The following is a 21,433-nucleotide window of genomic DNA, read 5'->3' as shown; positions in this document are numbered from 1 at the left end:
GCCTGCCATTTTCCAGGAACGTTTCTGAATCGTTTTTACAGTGAAGTATCAAAATATTTTATTGTTTTACCATATAGAATAAGCGAAAAGGGAAGGGGGGGGGGGGAATAAATTTCGTGTCCCATTCGAAAATCATTGTCGGACCCTGAGTGTGTTACTGAAAATAAACTATGTGATTAGTGGCGCCTCGATAAGAGGTCAAGTGAGATCACTTTGATCTCCAAGATTTCTTTATTCAGCAAATTTTGTCCGTCGAATCGGCAAAGACATCATCGTTCGGCGAAATTTGGAGAACCATTCGGAAAATGGAGAATCTTCACCATCCCAAAAATTTAAGTTCTGGACGCCCCTGTGTGTGTGACAGTTAAATTTTTAATGCTTCGAAAGAAATAATTTCAAAAAAGTTCAAGCAGGTATTTTGAAAATATTGACCATTGAAAGCAACTAATTCAAAATCCAAGGGATTAAAAGAAATGAAAGGAAAGATTCAGTGACGCTGCGAAGCGTTGGTTTTGGGGGGTTAAAACGCTCCCAGAGGCCTTGGTTTTAACACTATAGCCGATCCTAATACAGTAGTTTTTTCACATGTGAGGAGTGTTTTTATCAAAAGAACCCCGTCCAGAAGGTAATTTTCGCTGCGTCATTAATCATTTCATAAATAAATGCAGCTTGGTTCAGTGTTGCCAGATTGGGGAAAATTTTCCCATTTTGGCGAAATCTGGTGCTCTCTGGGGAAATTTTGGGGAAATGGATTTTGAGGGGAATTCTTTGGGGAAATTTTTTTTTTCTTGGGAAAAAGCTGGGGGAAAAAAAAACCTTGAGAAAAAAAGAATTTTTTTCGTATTTAAATTCGTGTCAAGAAGTAGTAGTTACATTGTTTGTATCAAACAGCGTTGGTTTAGCTTTGCTCACCTTTATGGAATTTGCATTTCACATTATGTGGAATATTGTGCTACGGAATTCACATTAATGTTCTGCGTGAGTAACTAGTTGATAAGTGAAACGGGTAAAAATAAGTGATGAAGAACGTCCTTGGATAAATATATACAAAAATCATAGTTTAAATGTACATACAGAAACAGAGTAATAAATGCGAGTAGAAAAAAAAATATTTGGCTATTTCTTATTTCACGGTCAGGCGCTTCTATTTATGACTAGTGGCACTCGCACGGCTTTGCCCGTAGTAGAAAATGAAAAAGGCTTTTGGTTCCCCTGTATATTTACAAATAATGATTGATGAATTTCTCGCCAAACGGCTTGCCCACGTTACGGTTCCACGTTCTGATAACTTGGTAATTTACTCGTCCATCTTATGACAATTTTGCTCGGGAAAATGTTCTTAAAATTGGAATAGAAAAAGAATAAAATCGAATTTTCGAAAAATCGCTTAAAGGTGCACACTTCTATTTTACAAACTAATTCTCTGCTATATTTCATAAAAATTGGCCGAACAGTCTAGGCACTATGCGCGTCACAGAGATCCTGACAGACAGAGAGATATCTAGACAGAGAGGCTTTCAGCTTTATTATTAGTAAAGAAAGATAAAGACAAAAAAAAAAAAAAAAAAGCGAAAATGGGAAGAAAAAAAAAGTTGGGGAATTTTGTAAGAAAATTTGACTATTTGGGGGAAAAATTTTTTTCAAGGGACAAAAATATTAGAGGAAGTAGATTCCTTTTATGAAAATATTAGTGGAAAAATAATTTTTGAATTTGGGGAATTTTGATAGAAAACATCGCTTTCTGGGGAAAAGTTGGAACGGAATTGGAGAAATCCTGATTTGACCATCTGGCAACACTGGCTTGGTTCTGTCAGCTGCTGTTTTAAAACGTCTTTCAGGTTTTAAAAAAGATAACACAATAAAAAAAAAAAAATGATTTAGGAGGCAGAGATAAATAAATGTACATGTAGACCTCAGGACCGAAGAGGTTGCTAAAACATTTTTAACTTTGTTTCGAGTAAAATTGGAAAATATAACATCAAAACTAAAAAGAAAAGAAAAAAAGGTGAAAAAGAAAGTAAAAGCAAAAAGAAAGAAAGGGGAGGAAAAAAAGATTGAAAAGAAAAGCAATAAACAGGTAAGAGGTAACAGGAAATTTCTACGGTAAAAATCAAACAAAAATGTGACATATGATGTCAGCAATTTTGAGATTCAGGAGGAAGGAACAATTTAATGGACTGGTAAAATGAAATGTAATGATTTTTAAATAAGTTTCCGAACAGTTTAAATTGTGAATTTGCGCACATTAACTCCCAATTTTTTTCCCTTCAGTTATTACTATTGCACATATGCCAGACCATTGTGGTCAGAAATTCTCTATTACGCCAAAAACCAGTTTTTCTTCAATTTTCGTTAAAAAAAATATAAAAAACTGCAAGGTCGATGAATAACCCATTTTTACATGTAATTGCACTGAATTCGAGAGAAAGTTGTTTTTTTTTTCCTCAATATCACAGTTTGAAAGTTTTGCTTCTAAAGTTTGAAGTTTTATATAACCTCTACCCTTTCTGAAATTTGATAATAGCATTAAGGGGCCATTCAATAATTACGTAAAGGTCCCGAGGGGGAGGGGGTTGAAAGAAAAAATCCCTACATACCCTTACTTGGGGGGGGGGGATTCAAACCCATTCTTATGTAATATTTTCCAAGTCGATATTTTACATTAGAAATCGCGCGGCCAAATGGTTTGACAGGGATTATATTTCATTTGCGCCCTTTTATTTCTTTTACAAAGAATGAATAGTCTGAAATGTAATAAAAGAATCGCACTATGTATTGCAAGTTTTAATATTTCTTTACACAAAAGGGTTTAATTTAATAATAGTGAATTTAATTTCGATTTCAGTGATGTAAGATTCGTAATTTTATTATTTGAGAAACGAAATAGAATCTTACGTAAAAGTAAGAGGGAGGGGTTTGAAAAATATTACGTACCCTTACATGGGGGGAGGGGGTTAAAAATTGTTAAAATCATCCTTACGTAATTAATGAATGGCCCCTAAACGTATATATATACGTTTTGCCGATTCTTGATAGCATATTGTGCTCTAAAATTATTTACCCATTTATACAAATATCTTTTCTTAAATGTCAACAATAACAGTACAGAATGGAGATTAAAATTTTCAATTTCATTTAAAAATCGAATGTCACCAAGCTGAATAACTTTCAGTTTGTCATAACTTTTTACTGTTTTCTTCATTTTATTTTAACCTTTTTTCACTTACTTTTGCAAATGTATTTTTCAGTTTGAATTGTGCTTTCATTCAAAAATTAATGCTACTTTAATTTGTTACTCTTTCAGTAATTTCTAATTTAAGATGCTATTTTTATGTCCTTCCCTTCCTGTGAGTTCTATAGTCTCACACTTCGTATAGTGACTTTGTTAAACGAAATAAAGCTTCTCTAAATCATCATTCTTCAGTACTTTGGAACTGTTTTAGTCAGCAGCCAGCCCTTTACGAGTTAATAGGAATAATCAAATCCAGTGGCGCACACAAGGGAGGGGTCCGGACCCCTCCCATAAGTCTTGCTTTTTCCCCCGATTGATTAAAATTATATGTATTTTGTACGTAGAATAGTTTCAAACAATGCTAGCAATAATTTTAGTTCTAGTAAGTGAAAAAATAAAATCCTCATGTAAAAAGAGTTTTAAAAATATTGTATATAATAGTAGAATGGCTATTATAAATGACTAGTGGTACCCGCACGGCTTTGCCCGTGGTGGAAACTTAAAAGGTCTTTTGGTTCGCCTAATATATTTACAAATAATGTATGGTGTATTTCTCACCAATTGGCTTGCCCATGTTACGGTTCCACGTTATGATAACTTGGTAATTTACTCGTCCATCTTATGATCATTTTGCTCGGGAAAATGTTCTTAAAATTGGAATAGAAAAGAACAAAATTGAATTTTCTAAAAATCGCGTTGAGGTGCACCCCCCCCCCCATACTATAAATTAATTCTGTGCCAAATTTCATGAAAATTGGCCGAACGATCTATTAGGCGCTATGCGAGTGACAGAGATCCTGACACAGAGAGAGATCCGGACAGAGAGACTTTCAGCTTTATTGTTAGTAAAGATTACACTAATAATCATGTTTTTAGTTTTATAATTACAGATTTAAATAAGATTCTATGAACTTGAATCCATTTTTAGCCTACTTTCCCAGTAAAAGTCAGAAAAAGAAGAAAAAAGCATGAAAGAAGGCTTAATGCATCTTAAAAATATCGTGAAAAACAAAAAAAAGTCAAAAATAAATAAAATAATTAAATAAATATTGAAAAATTAAAAATTGGAAAGTAGGGTATTGAGATGGGGAAAAATGTCTGTCGGTCTGTCTGTCGGTCTGTCTGTCTGTCGGTCTGTCTGTCTGTCCCCCCCTAATAACTTTTGAATGAATAGTCCGATTCGAACAAACTTTTTTTTGTTCGAAAGATCTCGGCGAGGACACCTCATTCCCATATTTCACTTTTTGATTTGAACTATTTTTTGTTCAATTTTGAACAGTTCAAAAAAACTTAACATTAGCGCCTACGGGGAAATTCAAAGCAATTCCGAACTGTGAGGCGAATTTGCTTCAAACAAACTTTGTAGGAAAAAGCTTTTGATAAAAAACTTGTATATAAGATATATTTTTGATTTGAACAATTTTCCGTTCAATTTTGAACAGTTCAAATCCCTTAACATTAGCGCCTACGGGGAAACTGAAAGTCAATGTAGATTCCGTACTTGAAGGCGGATTTACTTCAAACAAACTTTGTTGGAAATAGCTCTTGACGACCTACTCCCGACTCCGACTCCGAGAATTTAGGGGGACCTGACACCGACTCTGACTCCTGTTCCCGACAATTAATCGGACTCCGACTCCCCGACTTCGACTCTGTCTTCGTAGCTTTGGCAAACATTTATACACGGAGGACAAATGACTGACTCCGATTCTTGGATATTCGACTCCGATTCTTTTATCCCAAAATGAGATTGACTCCGACTCCGACTCCGCTGCTGTGGTTTTAACTGTGAAATAATTATTGTTGATATGATTTGTTTTTATTTTCACGCTAAAGTTTTAATTTAGGTATTTAGTTTTCGGTGAATAAACTCGAAAAATATGCGCAGACGATTTTTTTTTTTTTGACAATGAAAATTATTTCTTTAAGTTGACATTTTATTGTTTTTTTTTTATTTTGGTAAGTGCATTAATTCGTTTAAAAAATTATTTTCGGCAACAGGGGAAAAAGAAACGATTTTTTGCTATATGATGTATTTATTTTAATGAACTTATTATTATTTTTTCGTTTTGAAAGCTGTTAAAAAAATTTTTTAATGGAAAGAAGTGTATTAGCTGCTTTGTTTAAAAGGTGCTGCTATTTTATTTGTTCGTTTTTTTGAAGAAAAGTAAGGAATATTTTATTCCTAGAAATCAGCTTAAAATATTAAAAGAAATATGTTTGAAACAATTTGCGATTTTAGCTATTTTTGAGAATATTGATCAGGTACTAGAAAGTAGTATGGGTATACGGGAAAGTAGGCTCGTCTAGTTCTAGACGGAACTTCTTGTTAATGATGAAAAGTGAAGTGCAAACTATTTTGCTCTGTGGTTACCTATTAAAGTTATTTCATTAAATAATGTAAAATATTTTGTCCATAGTTTATTTTTTGCTGTTTTTCGTTCTCGGGAATCGATAAAATCATATCAATATGTTTGACGGCGTATTGGGGTATGATATAAGAGTGAGCCTTTCGACTTTGGACACTCCCCTTGCAAAATTCCTGTGTGCGCCACTGATCAAATCAATATTATTTATAATTTTTCACCAATGTTTTCTTCAATGGGTCACAAGCTCTTATCATTTACGCGTCAACCCTCCTTTCAATCAAAAAGTGTGAAGTATCGAAAAACATTTTTAAAAAATGGTTACTTGATGCATCACATGGTAAGACAAATCCGAAACGTCACTTCCGGGCAACGTTCCGGGATTTCACCAGTTTCTTGGGAATGCAAGTATATCTGCAAAAGAGTTTCCTGAATTGTTACAAGTTGCATGATGGCAGACTTCCCTGCCGCAAAAAAATAATTTTAGCTACCAGTGCCAAAATATACTCAGCGTTCTTCAAATTGTTTCACTTTTAATTCAATCATGTTCCGTCTAAATTGATTGAACCCGAAATGAGGGCGAAGGAAGTGTAGTCTCTTGATATAGCAATTTTGCAAGAATTCCAGGCAAATAAGCTGTTTGGCATTAGATTGCAATTCTGCCTTAGCTTTAGCCATATTTTCAAAATGCTTTGGCAGGCTTTGCTGGTAAATCTGAAAAGTGTGAAGTTTTTTTTGTTTTTTTTCCAAAAAGGGCAATTCCACGGAAATGGAGAACTGATGACCAATTTTTCAAAATCCTTTTTTTCTCACAAATTAGGTATCATTTTGAAGCTTATGAGTTGAATTATATGAAAATAAATAAAATTACCACAAAAGGTTATGAAGTCTTTGAACAAAGGTATTTTCGACATGCTGCCATGATGGATTTTTTAATATCTTGTTGGAATTGGTATTTCAAACTATAGTTTCAATATTTTTCAAATTGTAACTGATTCAGATTCCTGCCACAACACTTTAGAACAAATGTAGTACAAAAATTGAAACCTAAACAAAATATTTTTGTCTTTAAAAGCTTATTTATAACAGGCACTTTGATAAAATTACGTCCGACACTATATTGCCTAAAAGTTCGTGCTGTATAAATTAGGATGGGATATTTTACAAAACATTTTACCTGCAAATCAGAACATCAGTTACTATTGAAAATGTGCAATCCAAGCGAAATTCAAATAAATAGTTTTTTGTTATTTTATGGTGTCGAACGTAAAAAAATAATTACGTCCGACACCCAGGTTTTTAAATTTATTACCTTGTTCTGATTACAGAATTTTCTTTGATTTAAAATAGAAGGGATAGAGGACAGCAATAATAACATTTCTTTATACTTTAGTCATTAAAATGTCTTTATTAATAGGTACTCTTACTTTAAAACATTTTTTAAATCATTAAACTGATAATTGATTAACCACAACTGGTCCAATTTGTTACGTATTTTTTTCCCCTAGAAGCACTGAACTTATAAGGAATAGTTTTATAAGGAAATTGTTTTTTCTTTATTTAAAGCATATCAAAATGCAACAATTTTACAGCAGAACAAAGTCCAATCTGGCAAACTGGGCACATGCCATGCCCAAGTCACGATCTTCACATCCCATGCGGGAATTTCCAAAGAATTCTTTCAAAATTTTGAAGTAATTTTTGATACTTTGGATCATACTAAAGTCGCTGTGCATAAATTTATAAGTTACCTTGTGGAATATCTTAAAACTAAATACTCAAGAACTAAAAATATACAAGTTTTCTCAGATATACCCAACTTACAATTTAAGCAAAGCTATACCTATTAACAAAATTTACATTTATTTGAGCAGAAATTCAACACAAAATTAATCCGGAATTTCTTTGCAGTGTTTGTTCCCTGGGGAAGGGGCTGTAGACAGCATAGTTGGTAAGATAACAAAAAAAAGAGGCATAATGTAAAAGCTGGAATTAAAATGAGGCGGGGTGGGGGGTGAGGGGTCTCAACCAAATCAGACCACCACTGCAACCAAAGGTTCATTGTACTAGACAAGCTGGAATAGTGTTGAGCAGTATGCCACAAGAATTATGCATCTGTGGCTTCTTCATTAATCGGCAGTGAACTTAAAGTTTACATATCATCAGAAGAGACCATGCATAATTCAGCAACATTGTAACAATATTTGAGAAAACCCTTGTAGTACTGCATGCACTTGGAGTCGAAGCAATTTAATTGAATAAAATTACTATCTCAGACACTTCTTCCTCAAAAACACTTAGGATGGTTGTTCTAAAGAATTATCCGACAAGGATGCATTGGAAGAATTTGAAGATTTTGCACAACTTAAAGTACACAACTGGGTTGCGGTTAACTATGAGTCTGGATGCATTACCCAGGATGCATTCCTCTGTTAAATGGTGAAACGATTTAAATATCTGTGATGTATAGGACAGAAGGGCACTTTTTAAATGGCGAAAAGAGGAAGATAAAATTTTCTATACAAAATAAAATATTTTTAAGAATTTTTTTCCACCTATCCCAATTAGAAGTGGCTGATAATCAAAATTTATGAAAAATATTTGATATTTAATGTTGTAATTATCTAAACATCTCATTTATTGTCATTAACATATTACTCAAGGTTTAAAGCAAAATTAAAAGTAATTTAAATAGGTTTTAAACACTTTTGTTTACGTCCGACACCATGGTAATTTTGTACATATTATGTCCAACACCAATACCGAAGTCGCTATTTTGGCAATTAATACCTCTAAAATTAAAAAAATATTTATGAAATATTAATACTTCATCATTGCTTTTTGACATAAAAGTAGTTTCATTGTTGCAGATTAAGTCATTGACCTGAATCTTAGATTTTAGTTTTGCTAGTCTCATTTTTCAGATTCAGCTCATACGTCCGACACCATGAGTTAAATATTTTTTTTCGTAAAATAAAATTTTGTATCAGAAATTATTTTTATGCTAAAAAGTTCTACATACAGTAGTAAGTATTTAAAAAAATATTTTGATCTGTTTCAAAATTGTTAACCAACAAATGTGTTGGTTTTTTAAAGTGAATTTCGTGCAATTCTTACGTCCGACACCGTGAAATTGCCCAAAAGCGGTTTTTTTTTTTTGGAAAATTCTTGATTTATTCGAAAAGCATAAACTTTTTTTTATTCCAATTCATTCTAAGAACGTAAAAATACGTTTCGTCCAGTCTCTGGGTAGGTCAAGTAGCTTTGCAAGAATTGCAGGCAAATGAGGTGTGCCTGCAAATATGCATTAGCTTTTGTCGTACTATAGCTAAAATCTTTCAGGATCTTTCCTGGTACATAGGGATGGTGCCAAGCTATCACTCTGTAGGTTTTCTGATTTATTCCAAACACGTGACTGCCTTGGGCTGCTATTGGGAAGGTTTTTGAATTCTTCAGAAAGATTCCAGGCTTATTTCAAGAAGGTTTCTGACTTTTAGCTGGAAACTTTTCTGTGTTTTGACAGATATGTTACTGGCAGATCTTGGGCACATCACTGCCTATTATTTTTGAGGGATGAATCTGATTTTTCTTTTTACAGTGCAGTTACGGCCGTTCCAGATTGACTGGTCCCAAAATAAGGGCGAAGTGCAGTCAATGGATATTGCATCTTTGATATAGAATTGAAGGCAAATATGTTGTTCAGTATTAACCTGCAATGCTGCCTTAGCTGCGGCCATATTTGCTTTAAGAGCTTTCCTGGTAGGTAAATCAGGAAGGTGCCTAGCTATTGCAATACACATGTCTATGTTTTGTCTGAAGATTCTTGATCTATTTCAGAAACAAGATTGGCTGTGTCTGGGAATGTCCCTGAATTCAGCAGAATGATTCCAGGTTTATTTCAATATGATTACTGGAAACTCTCCTGTTTTTTGCCAGATATTTTTCTAGCAGAAACTAGGTACAGTATCTGCCCATTACTTCCAGGAACGTTTCGTTTTTTTTTTAATATTTTTTTTCACAGTGGAGAGAACATAAAAACACAGAAAGATGTATAATAAACAACAGAAAATACACAGAAAGATGTATAATTATCAAATATGTCAAGTGCTTAACATTTTAAAAATAGGGGAAGGTTGCCGTCAATGGACCGGTTCCATGACTAGACCGCAAAGGTATTACTGTATTGTCGTCAAGTAGCTAAAATTACTTCATCATATTATTACTCGGTCAGATAAGATTTCTACCATTATCTTACTAATTAAACCATAAGTATGTAAAAACAAATTATTCAATAAATTTAAGTATTTAAAATTGGTTAACAGAAAAATAAATTAGATATTACAATAAATATCTGCTGCAATACAAACAATTTTTGAGTTAATAAGAAAATTGTAAAAGTCATTTTGAACTTTTGGGAAAATGGAAAAGAAAATATCTGCAGTAACAAACTTTACTACAATTAAACTATAAGTTAAATACTATTCCATTAATTGCCAATGCTACTCATCAACTTGGGGGGATGATTATTCAAACATGTGTGATTACAAGCACATCAAAGGAGACTCATGAGAAATTTCCTAATTGCAGTGAAAAAGGTCTGAAATAAATCACATTTGCTTTAAAAATAGGCTTCTTTTCATGGGAATTCGCGTGGGATCAGCTGTCAATTCCTTTAGTTTATTATTTCCATCCAATAAACTTTAACAAAGTAGATCGATTTCAGACTGTTAACGAAGTATAAGTTTTCCTGTATTTCTTTGTCAGAAATCAGATCCTGTCTATGCAAATATAATTTTAAAATTAAAATATAAGATTGATCGCAGAGATAAATAAATCTCCCCCCCCCCCCCCTCCAAAAAAAAAACGAAGTTCATAAATAGCAAACATCAGAATATGTGAGTACTCCCTGGAGGGTATTTGACATGTGGGGCACTTCTCTCGCCCCCCCCCCCCTTCCAGAAAATGAATAATCAAAAACTCGGTCGTTAGCAACAACTCTTACAATGTTGATGAATAACAACAAGTTAGTATCTGCTGTTCGCTGTCGAGTAATAAAAATAACCAAACATGATGAAAAGAATTTTTAAGTGTAGTCTTGAATTTACTGTAATTACGATATCTAGTATCGGCTTTTATGAGCGTCCACCAAAAAGAAAAAGATAGAGAAAAGAAGAATAGTATTGAGAGAAGAGCAAAATATGAAACTCACTTTTACCGCCTACGATTCTTCAGAGCATCTAATCTGGGAACACGAGTTCGATGTCGAATTCTATCTCGTTTCACAGAACATCGAACACACACACCTAGAACGTAGCTTACTCTGGCAACAGAAAAAAACGAACTGGAATACATCAACTGTAAACAGGCGGTTGGCAATTCCTACTAAACTACTTGGGAGGGAACTCCTGACTCTTCGAACAAAAAAGGAGGCGATGATCGTTCCAGCCTGCACCCCCCTCCGAGCAAGGCGCCTGGACATGGGAGGACTGGCGCCGGCAGTTGTGTTCGTTGGCAAGTCGTCGGCCAATGGGGGCGCAGCATCGAACGAGGTGGAGTTTGATGGGAAAGTGGGCTTGATGGCTAGCGACATCTGGTGGAGGTTGCTGGGCTTCCAAATCGCAGATATTCGACAGCAGGTTGCGAGGAATGTGATCTCGGAAAGCATAGCAGCATTCGGTGACTTTACAAGACACTTGTCAACAGGCCTTGATTCCCGCAAGGGTATTTGGCCGGGGTCCCTGCTGTTTTCCCCACCCCCACCTGTATTTTGGGTTTTCCACCTTACGTTAGGATAGGCAGTTGTTTTTCAAAAAATATTTGCTTATGAAAAAATTGTATTTTAACATTGAACGATATTTTATTTCCTCAAATCAAATATTTTCATAATTACAATGAATATTTTTGCTGGAACTTCCAGACATATGCCAATCTGTGCTAAGGTTAAGAGAGTTTTTTTTAATTTTTTTAAATATTTAGCAAGAAATTGAAATCAGATACCCAAACTAAAATGTAAAAAAAAAACTACAAGCAACAACGAAAACCCGATGCATAAGAATTAATTTTGGCTTGAAATTAGGTTTGTAAAACAATGGAGGTTTTCCAAGATCATGTAAAATTTATCTTCGCAATGTAGAAATAAGTCATAGGAGCTGAAATAATCCTTTGAGTTCTCTTTGTACACTTGGTTTCAATACGGTCAGGCCCGTCATTTAGGAAGGGAGGGAGAGATCAGAATAGGCAAGTCTCACCCCTCCTCCCCGGAAAAATTCGGAATAACGGATCTAAATACGATGCTACTAATTTTTATTAATAGCACGTAAAACGATATCCTTTTTAAGACATGTGATCATGTTTGTTTGTATGTGTGCATTGTTATATGTTGTATTTTGAAATGTATATGTTGAATGTTTAAAATAAAGCTCCGGGGGTCCTAAACTGGTTAAATCACTTAGTGATAAGTACAGTGGTCCCCCGGAGAGTGAAGTGAAGTGAATGTAAAATGTCGTGGGAAGGGTGAAGCCAATAGTACAATGCACTATTGGGGAGGGGGGGGGGGTAATATTTTCATTGCCGGGTCGTCGGAAGGGGAAACCTGGCAGTGCCGGATTTAGATAGGAGCAAACTGATTGTTTAATTTTGCGAACGTGAAATTTCATGCCGGACGAATTTTGAACTCAGTCCCTCCTACGCTGGCTCGCGCCAAGCCTGATCGGCATCGTCAGGCAAATGTCTTTTGAGCGCCTTTATTTATTTAGAAACTGAACAGCTTTATATACATAGAGGACTGCGTGCCAAGCGCCTTGCCTCCGGAGACACTCAGGAAAGGTTTACAACACAAGAGAAGAAAATAACACCCAGAGTACCGGCGGGAATCGAACCCACGACCTGCAGCTTAGAAGACGAAGCTTCTACCACAGAGCCACGGAAGCCCCTGAGAGCCTTTATACACTGGCTTTCGGAGAAAATATAGTGAACACCTGCAGTGAGGTTTTGTAGACAAATATAAAATTAAAAAGAATGCGTTTGACATTTAAATTATTTTAAAAATATTTGTTTGAATGGTTAAATTTGAAATATGGTGTAATTTTTTACTCGTTATACCTCGAAATTATTTCGAGTTCACAGCTCCTTTGATGTGCTAAAAATGCGTTTTGGAAAAAGAAAGTATTTTAAATATCAAGTTAAAACACCACTTTAAATATCTAATTTCTAAGGGATAAATAATTGATAAAAATTTTATGCCTGTCAAAATATGACAACAGGAGCAGTGGCGCAACTAGAAAAACGTTTTAGGGGAGCGCATTGTAAAAAAAAAGTCTCCTTTAAAAAGACAGGTCCGGCCGTTCTCTCCGGAAAATTTTTGAAACTTGTACTTTTAAAAACGCATTTTTAGACGGTCTTTGGTGAGGGGAAAGGGTACGAGGGCTCCGCGGAATTTTGCAGAAGTTGAAGCCTTAAAACGCGACTAGGTCATATTTATCAAAGTTAGAATAAGGGATGTAACTCTGAAAATCTCCCAGATCGTTTTTTTTCTCTCTTTTTTTTAATAGAAATAAATAAATTTTTCCTCTCCCCTTCAATTTTTCGAAATTTAACTTCCAAAAACGCAGTTGTAGATAACTTTGAAGATTTTTACGGGAAGAGGAGTGTGGAGATCTCCCCTGGATTTTTTTTCAAAATTTAAGTCCTAAAAACATAAGCTTGATTCTATGATATTAAATCTATGATATTAAAAAGAGAGGTTGAGAAAATATTCCACTTAAATTTTTCTTAAGTTCAAATTTCTGCAATATTAAAGAAAAGCGTTTCAGAAGTCCTTGCCCGAATATTTTCTGAAATTGAAGTCCAAAAAACGCGATTGTAAGACCACGTTTAGTAACATTAGGGTCAGCAATTTTTCGAAATTAAAGCTCCAAAAATGCAATTTTAGGTGATTTTCGAAATCAGTTTCAAGCGATGTTGTTTGGTAATCGGGACCTTTCCTGGAAATTTTGCGAAATTGATTTTGGAATCGAAATTTGAGATGCTCCGTAATACCGAGGTGTGGGGAGGGGAGGGAGATTCGGAGGAGTAGCATTTATAAAACTTTCTTAATCTTAGAAAAACTAGGAAAAATAAAAATAATAATTTAAAAGAAAAGAAATAGGGTCGGGAGGGGAGAAGGGGCATACCAATTAGTAGTAATTATTAAAAAATTTTAATTCAAGAACTTTTTAAAAGAAATTTATGTTTTACCTCAATATCATAAATTTACCCTAACAGAGCTCGGTGCTTATTCGGCTCTTCCGCCGTCGTGCAGCGCACGACCTTGCACATAGGGACGGCACGGCCCTGCTCCTACCTAAAATGGTTTGTTTCCGTTCGCCGCTGCTCCAGTGTGTCTTCATTTTACAGCAAATAAAGTATAAATGCTATTATAGTCCACTAAGCAAAGTCTCCCAAATAAGGTCAACCTTAGGTTGAGGGACTAATATAGAGTTCGTTTATGGTTCAATTGGCAGCAATCTTTGTACGTTCATGAAATGACTCATAAAAAAAATAAGAAAAAGCAAATAGACCTTCTTAGGAATAGGGGTCTCTAATAAGGCCAGCGCCAAAAAGGACTAATAAACTAAAAAAAAATTGAAAAGCTCTTTGTTTACAAGGGGTTCTCCTCCACAAGCGTACACAATTATCATCATTGTCCAAATTTGATCTATAGTTCATTCGTGGAGAAGTGATAGCAGAAGTAAACAAAGAGGGTTGCTGTTTGGCGCCAACATTGCCGCTTTCATGAATTACTTATTGGATTGGCGATTCTGTTCATGAACATTTCGCTTAACTGATTGGTTAAGTTTTCAACACCCCAGTGCCAAGCAGACAACGGTATCGCCAAGTGTCACTATATTTGCTTACTGTCACTGTCCGCAGAATGCACTATAGATTCTTCGCTAATGATTGTCTGGATCCATTCGTTTACAGTCCAATCTTGTCGAATTTGACACAGCTCCAAGTAGAGGTGACATCGACACCCAAAGAGTGCATTTGTGATTCAGCAGCGCACCGCACCCAGACCTGAGTGACATTATGGGGGTGCTATGGTATACGAAACTAGCTCACCCCTAATATAAATCCACAGCACTATGGCAACCTATTAGTACGTTTGTGTCATACTTCAATCACATATATTGGCACTCTTGACGAGGCTACCAGGAGCCATTTTTTAACAGGACAAAAGTAGGTCACACAACAAGAGTGTCAAGGGATTTCTTCTTCCCCATTATCATCTTCTCTGGCCTGTGCGATTCTTTGATTTAATCGAGCACATCTGGGATTACATGAGACGGTAAGCTGGACAGCCTATGAGTTTGATCGAATGAGTGGCGCGTTAAAAGTAACTGTGGTACGAGATGGTGTAGACCACGAGAACAACGAAATTATAGCTGTTAAAAGCTGTAAAACTCCCTCATCATGATTTACCTAAAGTTTAAATCCGAAGTTAATGGATTATTATTTTTAGAATAAAGCAGGTATGCTTAGCTATTAAAAAATGTGGACTTGCATCAAATTTGAAAAGTCACAAAATTTGGGGAATAAATCAAATACGTTTGAAGCAATTTGTGTTATGAAAAGAATGTTATTTTTCTACTTTTTATAAAATGCTGGATTACATATTGAATATCAGAAGTGCTAAATTTAGTTCCTAAATTATCCCCCCCCCCAAAAAAAAAAAGTTTTTTTTTTTTTTTTTTTTCATAAAGTAAACTTTGTTCCACATGCTTTCCATGATGACAAAATTTTGCGGTTTTACTTTAATATATGACACTGTAACTGTTTTTGTTGCACCAAAATCATGTCGGTAACCATCCCACGTTCAAATAGTAAGTTTCAAAAAAAAAGAAAAGAAAAGAAAAAAAAATCCTGTGCATTATAAAACATTGTAGCAGAAACAAATACAGAATTAAGTAACGTATTTTATGTTTATCTATGAGAACTGCATTCCGTGCTTTAGAAAAAATGAATTTACGTCGATTAAAAAAAAAAGCAATTTATGCTTGTCCCAAATTTTTATATCGTGTCTGGGGTGCACATTTCCGGGATGGTTATTTTTTTGTAAAAAAAACATCTATTTTGCTCCAATGGATTGCGCGGATGAAGCCTTATGGGTGACGTTTTAGTTCCAATAGAAAGTTTTCACTTCAGTTGTATAACAGGTAAGAATTTTTCAGTCTTTACTTATCTGTTGAGAAGTACGAATGAAGGATTACGTCGGAAGAGCAAATTAAAATGAAAAATAAATTGATTTCTCAAACTATTTTTGCATAATTGAAAATATATTTTCTACCATGAAAATAAAAACGCGTTTAAATTTTCGAATCTTTAATGAGTCATGTTCAACGTACAAAAATTCGGAAAATTCGTCATGTCGGTAGCATATAAGTAGAAACCATTTGTTATTGAACTGATGCGTGCGTTACCGATGCTTTTTATTATTCTTTCCTTGTGAATGAGTTTGTTGACTACCTCATAATTGAAAAGTAATTTAATTTCTTAAAATAGGCTTCTGAAACATAACATGATTTTTTACCAAAAAATTTGAGTTCTCTAACAAAATCATTTCCGTTTTTTCACCCTCTTTTCTTTTACATAATATTCAGACCTTTGTTCGCAACTACAGCCACAAAAACTATAATTTAGTTTTTAAAAAGTATATCTGTTAACTTGTGCAAATACCCCCCCCCCCCTCCCCAAACTCTGACTGTCTTGAACAGTTTTGTTTGCTAAGCTTGTTTAAATAATTTTTCTTTTCTTTTTTTCCCTTTTTTTACCTATTAACTTATGAGTTCTTTCTTCCTGAATCTATTATTAATAATTTCAGTTTTAAAAAGCATTTTTAAATTGAAATTTTTGACGTGAGATTTTATGATAGTATAATTCAATGGCTATCAGTATACATTAAAATTTATGCAAAAATTACATAAATTGCTATACATCATATAAATTGCACAGGTAATGTATCATGCCCATTAAGTATAAAAATTTGTTATGTTTGTCAGATCTGTAACATTTGCATCAGATCTGTAACAGTCGAATACACCCCCCCCCCCCGCTAAAATGGTGTTAAATGTTCAGTTTGACCTTCCCCTAATTAAAAAAAAAATACGTTACTGATGTGTAGTTAAATTTCCCTATTAACTTTAATTTCTGCGCGTCCTTAAAAATCGAAAATTTCCATGATCAAATTGGCACTTTGGCCGATATTAACTCATAAACGATTTTATATGTATATAAAAAATAATAATCAAGATAACGTAGAAAGACGGGAAGTTCTTGGGAGGTCACGGGACCTTTCAAAAAAATTCCGTTTTCATAAAATTTTGTCTGATAATTCGGTAAAATTATCATAATTCGACGAAATTTGGAATTCCATTCTTCAAGTTGAGGATTTTCGTCTTACCAAAAAATTTAAGTTCGGAGCGCCCTTGTTTTCATGGAAAACGTTTTCAAAGGCGAAATGAATTCCAATGATTCAATAACTTGCGATTATTTATTGATTAGAATCATCTAGGCATGTACTCAGAAGAGTAATTATGCGATACATCATAACCGGCTGATGCTTTTATCTCGAAAATGTCATAATTAATTTTCCATACTCAAGTTGCATTCGCAAAGATTGTAGTCAATAACATAATCAGCACATGGAAGGAAATTTTGGTCAAAACTGGAGACCAAACGTTTGGGTAACAATCGAAGACGAAACAAAATTCAAAAACAAATAGCATTGTAAAGCGAAATTGAAGCTCTTATCGGTCACTAGAAAGAAATTGTGACTCAAAAGCTCGTAAACGAGGCGATCCATCACAATCCATAATCTTATATCTAAGGAAAGATCTGGAGAATTTTGCTTAGAAAGCGTTTTTCTAACGAAGTTGAGAATATAATATGGTTGTAAGTTTAACAGAGCGACATTTTTCAATTTGATGGAAATTAAATATTCCTGGCGGTAAGTAACTGCATCCTTGTGAACAGGGGGTGCCCATCCTCCCCCCCCCGAATTCAATGGCGCAAATTCCCCCCCCCCTAAATTTCTCTCAACCAACTTTCCCTTTTTTATTTTTAGCTCTCTTTTTTATTTCATTATTTATTAAAAATATTTTTTATTTAATTTATTTTTTTAATTTTTAAATTAATTTTTATTTTATTTATTTTTTTTAAATATTTTTTTATTTATTTATTTTTAATTATTTTTGTTATTTTATTTGAAAAGTTCTATGCTACGCTAATGACATACGTACACTAAATAAATAAATGAAATAAAATATAAACAGAATAAATAAAATATATAATTTAAATTAAAAATAAATCAATTAATAAATTTAAATAAATAAAATAAAAAAAAAAATATTTAAAAAAACCCAAAAATTTTTGATGGCGCAACTTGCGTCATAGTTCCCCCCTGCTTGTGAATGCAGGGGGTGATAGAAGACCCCATGTAGAACATAGATCCACCCGTTATCGAGTTCGATCTCGTAACCGAGCTATGTAAGCAGAAGGAAAATGAGTCCAAAAAAAAAAAAAAAAACTGAGAAAAAAAAAGGCCGTTTTTTTTTGGAAACAGGGGCAGATTGGCAAAAAAAATCGGCAATGCCCTAAGGGATGTCCAGCCCCCATAGCTAATAGAAATAAATAAAACAGATACTATATGTGAGATAAATAAATACCTTTGTGCTGAACAGTAAAGTAAGACAAACAACGTTAGAAAAAGCACAAATTTGCCAACTACAGCAAAATGTGGCAAATTTGTGCTTTTTCTAACGTTGTTTGTCTTACTATACTATATGTGTATGTATGTTTATTTATATGTGTGCATGTTCCCTATACAAATCCACAGTTTACGTCGGATCTGAACAAAATTTGGCTGGGAGGTACTTGGGCACGCGAGAAGGAACATAGGGGGGGGGGGGGTCAAACGCCAAAAAACTTACCAAATCGCTCAAATTTTAATTTTAGGGCGCGAAAATGGAATTAAATGACTTTTCTGAACGAAATAATTATTTGATCAGTTCAAATTTAGCGCAATTCGAAAGACCACGAAAAACCCCACTGAAATTTATATAACTCCTTCTAATTAAAAAAAAAAAAAAAAAACCAAGGCCGTAAAATTACCGGGGAAAACTTCAAAAGCATTTTTAAGCCTAATAGAACAGGATTTCATATAAGAAATTTATCGCTTGCGCGAGTGATCTCATTTTAAATTAGCGGGAAAACCATTCATAGGGTTGACACATTTTTTTTTCTCGACTTAGAACCAAATAAAATTTTGTTTTGAGGTAAAAATATCCGCTTTTGATTATTATTTGGCAATTTATCTTCTTTTTTCTTTTTTTTGAGCAATCACGATTGCTTATTGCTTTCATTTCACCGTCCTTTTGGCGTTGTGGTTCCTTTTTCAGCTTGGACCAGGCACACCAGCACCACCGCCCACCGGTCTCTGCAGGCGCGACTACGAGCACTGTCTCCTGCAATCCATTTCTCTTGGTCGATGACGTCCATGTCCTACACACACACGCCTCATACACACACACATACACACACACACACGCTCATACACACAAGTCTTTACACACATACACACATGCTTACGTGCATACACACAGGTCTAGGCACACACACAAGTCAACACATGCACGCACGCACGTCTACACATACACACACGCCTGCACATACACACACGCCTGCACACACACACACACACACAACTATGCACCCGTAACCGCCCAGGAGGAGAAGCAGGCTTGGGGGGACAGGAGTCGTTTCTAGAAACAATAACTCCAATGAATAGTGTCCTGCCGTAGCTCGTGATTGCGAAAAACATAATTTGAATTCAAAATTTCAGAAATCAAATTAATTTTTTTTTCTTTTTCTTTTCTTTTCTTTTTTTTTCTGTACTGCCAGCAGATGATAATCAGGAAGGTTGCGTTTAATTTATTCTGGAATTTTTGATTTGCCGATTTTTTTCTTTAAGAATGATTATTTTGACGGTAAATTTTACAGTATTTTTTTTCTCCAATTGAAGCCTGATTGTTGAACATGCATCACTTGAGTTTTCGTTTTTTAGGTAGACCGTGCAAAGCTGGGCAGATCGTCGTCGAATATTCTGTATTCGGCCAAATGACTATATAGGGAGCATGACAAGTAAAATCATGACAAGAAGTTTGCATGTGAAGTTTTTGATTTCCTACCAAATGTAAAGATTTATTTTTTCCAGCACTGTACTATATCGTTTATCAAAATTTTCACCTTAATATGAACTTTTGTAGACTTTCGAAAAGAGAACATATTCTCTTCTGCTGAAATTTATCCATTCACCTGAATACGTACAGTAAAATTTGCAAAATCATAACTTCGACAAAATTTATATGATATGATACAGGGTTCAGATTTTTACTTGTTTTTAAATAGCTTAGTAAAAATTTTGTTTTTACGTATTTTCAATGAGCTTCCTTTTGTTTGTGTGGGAACGGGCATTTTATACTGTTCTAAACATTATACCCGTCTAATCCGATCGAATACCAAGTATACCGATTAATCGGCATTGCCGGTTAATAATCATTTTATATATTTTTTTCAATTCTATCAATTTCTCCATCTTTTTTTTTTCTTTTATAATTTCCACTTTAGAAATAGTGAATTGTTAATTTCTGAGAGATGATTTACTCTAATTTTCCCAAAATGATTTCAAAACTTCATCTAGTTACTTTGAACTAATTTTCATACTGTCGTTAAAAAATTTACATTGTGTTAACCAGACATGAAAACTAAAAAATATTAGGGGCCGCCTGTGGTCAGAAGGTTGATTTAGAAGTACTTTTTGCATAAACTATTTTTTAACGATTAGTAGCCAATTAATCCAAGACCTTTATTCTTCGTAAAAATTATAAGGTTATCTAAAAGAACTAAGATAAAGCCGAAAGTATCGACGCATGCCAAATATTGCAACATTGTAGACATGTGTTCATGTGTATATTTATTAAAAATATTTAATAAAGAAAAATTTAAAGAACAACATTACTTCAACCATCAGTTTTAGAGTAAGTTGTAAAATTTTAGGTATATGTAATCAAATGTATAGTTAGAAGAAATAAAACGTCTGAAAAAAAAAGAAGAAAAAAGTTGTGATCTGGAGTGGGGGCATCATAATACAAACTCAGGAAATAGTCCTGATTGTCTTTAAGAAATGAAACAAAAGCATCAGAAAGCTTTTGATTTATCGTTAGAGAGAGGTTTCAGTGGGTTCATATACACATTTGTTCGTTTCTCTTACATTTTTGTCCTTCAAAAAATAAATAACATTAATAATATACAATCAAAAAGTAGCTACAAAGCTTCTGGTGACATGAATATTTTGAGATTTTTTGCAAAGTTTTTACAAATGGAATAAACTAAGGTGGGCGGATAGTCTTTATCAACAGCTACAGCTCTTAAATAATTAAGTTCCGCATTAAGAAGCTCATGTGTAGAACAAATATTCATTGCACGATAATAGAACTTCTTGGTCTAGAACCCTTCGTTCTTCGGAGAATCATCAACATGTTTTGAAAAAGAAATTAGCTAAACTTTGTAAAAATTCGAAAGTTGTTCCATCGGAAAATTTACCAGTGGTTAATAAAAATGTTGTCGTTAATATTTCTAGTGTTCCTTTAAACAGCTCTCAAATTAATGCTCTAAAGTGCAATAATAATTTTGCTCTGGTCAGCAAACCTTCTTTTTTTCTAAGCTTATTGCTCCTATTTTGAGAAAGCCTTTAAATTTAGTGCCTTATCTTCCACTCAAAAAGATTGCGTTAGGCATCTTA

General features: G+C 34.1%; 1 protein-coding gene across 1 annotated transcript in view; it reads right to left on the bottom strand.

The window, feature by feature from the left end:
- Window positions 1-10,899, bottom strand: part of LOC129220084 (T-box protein 2-like) — a 31,587-nt gene extending 20,688 nt beyond the window's left edge. Inside the window, exon 1 of the mRNA XM_054854423.1 lies at window positions 10,808-10,899. The gene's annotated coding sequence lies outside the window, so the exon portion shown is untranslated. The remainder of the gene's footprint in view (window positions 1-10,807) is intronic.
- Between the last annotated feature and the right edge of the window lie 10,534 nt (window positions 10,900-21,433).

Source organism: Uloborus diversus, chromosome 4, assembly GCF_026930045.1.
Source record: "Uloborus diversus isolate 005 chromosome 4, Udiv.v.3.1, whole genome shotgun sequence".
Lineage (NCBI taxonomy): Eukaryota > Metazoa > Arthropoda > Arachnida > Araneae > Uloboridae > Uloborus > Uloborus diversus.
The sequence above is the reverse complement of the archived record's forward strand: the minus strand, read 5'-3'. Positions and strand labels throughout refer to the sequence as shown.